The following is an 8,548-nucleotide window of genomic DNA, read 5'->3' on the forward strand; positions in this document are numbered from 1 at the left end:
TCATCATGGCATGATCGTCCTCCAGAAAATAGTCCCTCACAAACTATTTCCCAATAATCTTTGTCGATAGTGCCTGTTAAATTCAGGGCAGCAATGTTGAGAGCAGTAAAAACACTTTTGCATTTACTTTTTTCTTTAAAAATAAAAAGAGGCAGCGCGAGTAGGGATTGTCTACACATACTGAGCAGCTCATGTTATAGACAGAAACCTGCTACATGGCAGACCAATCAGAACTCATATTTCAGCATGTCCAGCCCATCCATTATCTCAGCGGGAAGGTTCCCGCCTTTTTCCTGGGCTAAACCAACTAGACTCGTAATTTACAGATGACATACAAGTTTCTTATTAAGGCACATGAAAGTTCCCATGTTCCAGAAGCCATTTCTGCAACAAAAAAAACAAAAATACACATTTTAATAAATGCCTCTCCTGTGAAGTGGTGACGTGCGACATATGCCTAGCTTCTTGAAACGGGTCACATGACGTGTCACATTATGGATCACATTAATTCTGAATAAGTGAGGCAGAGATATCCAGTGAGTCAGCCCCAGTGGATTGTTTTTACATCTTCAATAAGGCACTTTGTACATCACAGACATCAAAATGGTTGAAATGAAAATGAGGAATGTGCCTCTGGGAATTTCTCGTTCTCTGCAACCCGACTAGAGGTGAGTAAATTGACTCCCTCTGCTAGAATCAGAGTTTTCACAAGCTATTTATCAGGTGGCCCGCTGAGGCAAAGTGGTTATTTAAATGCCCACAAATGTCCATCTTATCTGTCATGGGACCAGAGGCTGTCATAACATGCTGGTGTAATGAGAGGGTGGAGTTTTGATTCAGACATATGACTATCTTCCAGAAGGCAGCTGGATTCCCACCATTCTCAGATACACAGTTCAAGATGTCGATAGCCATCTATTTAGCAACTGCCTGAAGGACTGCCAGTCAGATGTAGAATCAGCCATCCTTAGCCCAAGATACATTTCTCTGATAGTTCATGTGTGAACCAGGGATTAGCTATATCCTTCACCCTTAGTTTCTTGAACGGTGCATGCTTATCTGCAATAGAGTTGACAGAAGAAGTAAAACAATTTAGGGCCTGATTTGAGTCAGAGATTTCTGCCCCCCCCCCCCCCCCCTCCACCATTTACACAATAGCACATCAGACAAGAATTGTTCCGCATTGAAATTCCTATAATTTCTCTATAACAATGCGATGGCGAGATTTAGGGATCTTTGCATCTCATGCAGGCAATGGGACGGCAATGGTTACGGGACTCATTAGCAAAAAGTCCATTGGCTGTTTACTTATGAGGAGCGTTTATCAAACTAATATGTAAAAGATTATATATTTTTTTCAGGGTGATTTAAATCGGGGTGGGTTAGTTGAGCTATCAGCTGAGTTAGATTTAACTCAGATATCTTTCAGACTATCAGAAGCTTGCATCAACCAATCCAGAATAAGATCACCCAAAATGAATCATTCAGATTTAGCATAGTTAGACAGCAAGTCAGACAATTGGCAAAGAGCACATGTTGAGGAAGAGGGAGGGCGATAAATTCCCACTTAAGTAAGTTGGGCATTATTACCAAGGCCCACATGTTGAGGCAGAGAGAGGGTGATACATTCCCACTTAAGTAAGTTGGGCATTATTACCAAGGCCCACATGTTGAGGCAGAGAGAGGGTGATACATTCCCACTTAAGTAAGTTGGGCATTATTACCAAGGCCCGTATTTAGAGCTAGACATTCACATTGGCTAGGGTCAGAGGTACTCTGCCAACTCTGTCAGATCTAAAACCATTACAACCAGTCAAAGACTCATCAGTATCAGTCTTATTTAGCCAGATTTCAGATCTTACCTGGATGTCCATGTTGGTTTGAGAGGCCAGAGATATAAGACAATCTATTCACTTCTGGCATGTACATGAATCAGTCCAATGCCTCAGCTGATTTCAGATCAGATGGAGTCTCTAATACAAGTATACTATGCTCAGATAAGTCAATGTCTTAGCGCAGCCTTAAAATATGAGGACAGGGTCCAGGCACCAAGATGAATTGGATGGACCCCATCCTCTCTGTATAACGTCTTCTGTTTCCAAAATGTATCAAAGTAAGTCCAACAGAGCAACAGTAGGACTCGTAGCCAGTCGAGTCGTGCCAGCAACCTACTGAATCTTCACTGCTACGACTCAGTGATGGCACTGGGCCTGAAATAATTGGACCCTTTTTAGAGTCTTTCAGATTTCCAATTAGTTCTTTAAAATCCTGTTTCGGCCGTTCTGACCTAGCCATCCTGATCACATTAGATCCCACATGGACTACGACAATGACAGTCTCCTTGCTCTCAAATCAAATCAAATCACATTTATTTGTCACATACACATGGTTAGCAGGTGTTAATGCGAGTGTAGTGAAATGCTTGTGCTTTTAGTTCCGACCATGCAGTAATATCTAACAAGTAATCTACCAATTCCACAACAACTACCTTGTACACACAAGTGTAAAGGAATGAATACGAATATGTACATATAACTATATAAATGAGTGATGGCCGAACGGCTTAGGCAAGATGCAGTAGATGGTATAGAGTACAGTATATACATATGAGATGAGTATTGTAGGTTATGAAAACATTATATAAAGTGGCATTGTTTAAAGTGGCTAGTGATACATCTAATACATCAAGATGGCAAGATGCAGTAGATGGTATAGCGTACAGTGTATACATATGAGATGAATAATGTAGGTTATGTAAACATTATCTAATATAAATAATATAAAGTGGCTAGTGATAAATTGATTACATCAATTTTCTCATTATTAAAGTGGCTTGAGTTGAGTCAGTATGTTGGCAGCAGCCACTCAATGTTAGTGATGGCTGTTTAACAGTCTGATGGCCTTGAGATAGAAGCTGTTTTTCAGTCTCTCGGTCCCAGCTTTGATGCACCTGTACTGACCTCACCTTCTGGATGATAGCGGGGTGAACAGGCAGTGGCTAGGGTGGTTGCTGTCCTTGATGATCTTTTTGGCCTTCCTGTGACATCGGGTGGTGTAGGTGTCCTGGAGGGCAGGTAGTTTGCCCCGGTGATGTGTTGTGCTGACCGCACCACCCTCTGGAGAGCCTTAAGGTTGTGGGCGGTGTAATTGCCGTACCAGGCGGTGATACAGCCCGACAGGATGCTCTCGATTGTGCATCTGTAAAAGTTTGTGAGTGTTTTTGGTGACAAGCCGAATTTCTTCAGCCTCCTGAGGTTGAAGAGGCGCTTCTGCGCCTTCTTCACCACGCTATCTGTGTGGGTGGACCATTTCAGTTTGTCCGTGATGTGTATGCCGAGGAACTTAAAACTCTCCACCCTCTCCACTACTGTCCCGTCAATGTAGATAGGGGGCTGCTCCCTCTGCTGTTTCCTGAAGTCCACGATCATCTCTTTTGTTTTGTTGACATTGAGTGTGAGGTTATTTTCCTGACACCACACTCCGAGGGCCCTCACCTCCTTCCTGTAGGCTGTCTCGTCATTGTTGGTAATCAAGACTACCACTGTAGTGTCGTCTGCAAACTTGATGATTGAGTTGGACGCGTGCATGGCCACGCAGTCGTGGGTGAACAGGGAGTACAGGAGGGGGCTGAGAACGCACACTTGTGGGGTCCCTGTGTTGAGGATCAGCGGGGTGGAGATGTTGTTACGTACACTCACCACCTGGGGGCATCCCGTCAGGAAGTCCAGCACCCAGTTGCACAGGGCGGGGTCGAGACCCAGGGTCTCGAGCTTATTGACGAGTTTGGAGGGTACTATGGTGTTAAATGCTGAGCTGTAATCAATGAACAGCATTCTTACATAGGTATTCCTCTTATCCAGATGGGTTAGCGCAGTGTGCAGTGTGATGGCGATTGCGTCGTCTGTGAATCTATTGGGTCGGTAAGCAAATTGGAGTGGGTCTAGGGTGTCAGGTAGGGTGGAGGTGATATGATCCTTGACTAGTCTCTCAAAGCACTTCGTGATGACGGAAGTGAGTGCTACAGGGCGGTAGTCATTTAGCTCAGTTACCTTAGCTTTCTTGGGAACAGGAACAATGGTGGCCCTCTTGAAGCATGTGGGAACAGCAGACTGGGATAAGGATTGATTGAAATATGTCCGTAAACACACCAGCCAGCTGGTCTGCACATGCTCTGAGGACGCGGCTAGGGATGCCGTCTGGGCCGGCAGCCTTGCGAGGGTTAACACGTTTAAATGTTTTACTCACGTTGGCTGCAGTGAAGGAGAGCCCGCAGGTTTTGGTAGCAGGCCGTGTTAGTGGCACTGTATTGTCCTCAAAGCGAACAAAAAAGTTGTTTAGTCTGTCTGGGAGCAAGGCATCGTGATCCGCAACGGGGCTGGTTTTTCTTTTGTAGTCCGTGATTGACTGTAGATCCTGCCACATACCTCTCGTGTCTGAGCCGTTGAATTGCGACTCCACTTTGTCTCTGTACTGACGCTCAGCTTGTTTGATTACCTTGCGAAGGGAATAGCTACAGTGTTTATATTCGGTCATGTTTCTGGTCACTTTGCTCTGATTAAAAGCAGTGGTTCGCGCGTTCAGTTTTGCGTGAATGCTGCCATCAATCCACGGTTTCTGGTTGGGGAATGTTTTAATAGACGCTGTGGGTACGACATCACCGATGCACTTGTTAATAAACTCGCTCACCGAGTCAGCGTATTCATCAATGTTATTGTCCAACGCTATGCGGAACATATCCCAGTCCACGTGATCGAAGCAATCTTGAAGCATGGAATCCGATTGGTCAGACCAGCGTTGAACAGACCTGAGGGCGGGAGCTTCCTGTTTTAGTTTCTGTCTATAGGCTGGGAGCAACAAAATGGAGTCGTGGTCAGATTTTCCAAAGGGAGGGCGGGGGAGGGCCTTATATGCGTTGCGGAAGGTAGAATAACAGTGGTCTAGGGTTTTGCTACCCCTGGTAACACAACCAATATGCTGATAGAATTTGGGGAGCCTTGTTTTCAGATTAGCCTTGTTAAAATCCCCAGCTACAATAAATGCAGCCTCAGGATATGTGGTTTCCAGTTTACATAGAGTCCAATGAAGTTCTTTCAGGGCCGTCGATGTGTCTGCATGGGGGGGATTTACACGGCTGTGATTATAATTGAAGAGAATTCTCTTGGTAGATAATGCGGTCGGCATTTGATTGTGAGGATTTCTAAGTCAGGTGAACAAAATGACTTGAGTTCCTGTATGTTGTTATGATCACACCACGTCTCGTTAATCATAAGCCATACACCCCCGCCCTTCTTCTTACCAGAGAGATGCTTGTTTCTGTCGGCGCGATGCGTGAAGAAACGAAAGGAAGCTGCCTAGTAATGTCCTGTACCCAAGGTTGTTGACCCAGGAACTGAGACGTTTCTCACCATAGAGCTGCCGATGATAACGCTGGTGAGAAGGCAGAGGAGGCCTGTGGCGTAGAGAAGGAGAAGGTAGGCGGTGTGCTTTCCCCACTAGATTGTGCGAGTTCCTAATATGTTTGCTAAGAGTAGACACTTCTTCCCTAAAGTCATTTGGCCAGTAAACAATAGTTGCATTAGAACTCCGGTCGGTTCACATTGCCCCGGAAGAAAGCCTAGAAAACACAGCCGCTTCCTGAACGGAGAAGAGACCTATACAGGCTGTTGGTAAGAAGACAGCCTAGTAAACACAGCTGCTTCCTGAACGGAGAAGAGACCTATACAGGCTGTTGGTAAGAAGACAGCCTAGTAAACACAACTGCTTCCTGAACGGAGAAGAGACCTATACAGGCTGTTGGTAAATACTCCCTAACCAAAAAAATACAATAAACAAAATAGACTCCAGCCTGTTAAACTTAACTTCCTGCGACAAACAATTCACTCTCAATAATTAGTGCACTAGCTCTCCTTCCAGTCAATGAGTCTGATTTTCCTACCATATGCACACACAATACAGATACATCAATCTTCTTTTCTCTCTCTCTCTACAATTTCCCTTCACGGAAGGCTGGGGAAATAATAAAGACATATATTTTAGAGTTTCCCCATTTGCATGCTACGGTAGAGACACAGGGAATGGTACTGAACAGGAATGCTAAAACTCAACATTTCCGTTCTCATTCAGAGTCTAACAGTATTTAGCTGGGAATGATTGAATATAGATGTCTGAACAGGTAACCCATGTCTTTCTACTGTAGTGGCATGTTTGAACAGGTAACCCATACCTTTCTACTGTGGTAGCATATCTGAACAGGTAACCCATACCTTTCTACTGTAGTGGCATGTTTGAACAGGTAACCCATACCTTTCTACTGTAGTGGCATGTTTGAACAGGTAACCCATACCTTTCTACTGTAGTGGCATGTCTGAACAGGTAACCCATACCTTTCTACTGTGGTAGCATATCTGAACAGGTAACCCATACCTTTCTACTGTAGTGGCATGTTTGAACAGGTAACCCATACCTTTCTACTGTGGTAGCATATCTGAACAGGTAACCCATACCTTTCTACTGTAGTGGCATGTTTGAACAGGTAACCCATACCTTTCTACTGTGGTAGCATATCTGAACAGGTAACCCATACCTTTCTACTGTAGTGGCATGTTTGAACAGGTAACCCATACCTTTCTACTGTGGTAGCATATCTGAACAGGTAACCCATACCTTTCTACTGTAGTGGCATGTTTGAACAGGTAACCCATACCTTTCTACTGTGGTAGCTAGCTACTGCTGGATTAGAGTATGTCCCGCCAAATATCCTTTTAGAAAAACACGTATTTATTTGAAGTACGTTATAATCCCTACAATGTGTTTGTTATGCCTACAATTATATTTAATAGAAGTACGTTATAATGCCTTATAATCAACTTACAATGTTTAACAACATTTTTTTTTTAGGTTATCCTCCTTTTAACACGCCACCCCTGAGGAGACATTAGTCTCTGATTGGTCAGCTGTGGAGTGACCCCAGCCTGACTATATTACATACAGATATTAGTCTCTGATTGGTCAGCTGTAGAGTGGTCCCAGCCTGGCTATATTACATACAGATATTAGTCTCTGATTGGTCAGCTGTAGAGTGGTCCCAGCCTGACTATATTACATACAGACATTAGTCTCTGATTGGTCAGCTGTAGAGTGGCCCCAGCCTGACTATATTACATACAGATATTAGTCTCTGATTGGTCAGCTGTGGAGTGGTCCCAGCCTGACTATATTACATACAGATATTAGTCTCTGATTGGTCAGCTGTAGAGTGGTCCCAGCCTACACTAATACCCAGCCTGACTATATTACATACAGATATTAGTCTCTGATTGGTCAGCTGTAGAGTGGTCCCAGCCTACACTAATACCCAGCCTGACTATATTACATGCAGATATTAGTCTCTGATTGGTCAGCTGTAGAGTGGCCCCAGCCTGACTATATTACATACAGATATTAGTCTCTGATTGGTCAGCTGTAGAGTGGCCCCAGCCTGACTATATTACATACAGATATTAGTCTCTGATTGGTCAGCTGTAGAGTGGTCCCAGCCTGACTATATTACATACAGATATTAGTCTCTGATTGGTCAGCTGTAGAGTGGTCCCAGCCTGACTATATTACATACAGATATTAGTCTCTGATTGGTCAGCTGTAGAGTGGCCCCAGCCTGACTATATTACATACAGATATTAGTCTCTGATTGGTCAGCTGTAGAGTGGCCCCAGCCTGACTATATTACATACAGATATTAGTCTCTGATTGGTCAGCTGTAGAGTGGTCCCAGCCTACACTAATACCCAGCCTGACTATATTACATACAGATATTAGTCTCTGATTGGTCAGCTGTAGAGTGGTTCCAGCCTACACTAATACCCAGCCTGACTATATTACATGCAGATATTAGTCTCTGATTGGTCAGCTGTAGAGTGGTCCCAGCCTGACTATATTACATACAGATATTAGTCTCTGATTGGTCAGCTGTAGAGTGGTCCCAGCCTACACTAATACCCAGCCTGACTATATTACATGCAGATATTAGTCTCTGATTGGTCAGCTGTAGAGTGGTCCCAGCCTGACTATATTACATACAGATATTAGTCTCTGATTGGTCAGCTGTAGAGTGGTCCCAGCCTACACTAATACCCAGCCTGACTATATTACATACAGATATTAGTCTCTGATTGGTCAGCTGTAGAGTGGTCCCAGCCTGACTATATTACATACAGATATTAGTCTCTGATTGGTCAGCTGTAGAGTGGTTCCAGCCTACACTAATACCCAGCCTGACTATATTACATGCAGATATTAGTCTCTGATTGGTCAGCTGTAGAGTGGTTCCAGCCTACACTAATACCCAGCCTGACTATATTACATACAGATATTAGTCTCTGATTGGTCAGCTGTAGAGTGGCCCCAGCCTGACTATATTACATGCAGATATTAGTCTCTGATTGGTCAGCTGTAGAGTGGCCCCAGCCTGACTATATTACATGCAGATATTAGTCTCTGATTGGTCAGCTGTAGAGTGGTCCCAGCCTACACTAATACCCAGCCTGACTAT

This window comes from Salmo salar, chromosome 13 (assembly GCF_965601325.2).
Source record: "Salmo salar chromosome 13, fSalSal1, whole genome shotgun sequence".
NCBI classification, from domain to species: Eukaryota; Metazoa; Chordata; class Actinopteri; order Salmoniformes; family Salmonidae; genus Salmo; species Salmo salar.